A 613-nucleotide genomic window follows, 5' to 3' on the forward strand; every position below is an offset into this window, starting at 1 on the left:
ATATGATCTGGCTGATCCAATGGTGCTTGAAGTGTCTGTAGTAGATAGAGATGCTGTTTGGAGTCTTTGGCAGGTCCCTATTGATGAATCGCAACGCAGACCCTTGGGATTTTGGAGCAAAGCCCTGCCATCCTCTGCAGATAACTACTCTCATTTTGAGAAACAGCTTTTAGCTTGTTACTGGGCTTTCATAGAGACTGAACGCCTAACCATGGGCCATCAAGTCACCATGAGGCCTGAGCTGCCTGTCATGAACTAGGTGTTGTGTGACCCACAGGGTCATAAAGTTGGATGTGCACAGCAGCACTCATTAAATGGAAGTGGTATATCAGAGATCGGGCTTGAGCAGGACCTGAAGGCACAAGTAAGTTGCATGAGGAAGTGGCCGAAATGCCTATGTTCTCCACTCCAGTCACATTACGTTCCTTCTCCCAGTCTGTACTTATGGCCTCGTGGGGAGTTCCTTATGATCAGTTGACTGAGGAAGAGAAAACTCATGCCTGGTTTATAGATGGTTTTGTGCAATATGCAGGCACCACTCAAAAGTGGACAGCAGCGGCACTGCAGCCCCTTTCTGGGACTTCCTTGAAGGACAGTGGTGAAGGGAAATCCT

Source organism: Orycteropus afer, unplaced genomic scaffold, assembly GCF_000298275.1.
Source record: "Orycteropus afer afer isolate SDZICR_OR568_19922 unplaced genomic scaffold, OryAfe1.0 scaffold00713, whole genome shotgun sequence".
Classification (NCBI taxonomy): Eukaryota; Metazoa; Chordata; class Mammalia; order Tubulidentata; family Orycteropodidae; genus Orycteropus; species Orycteropus afer.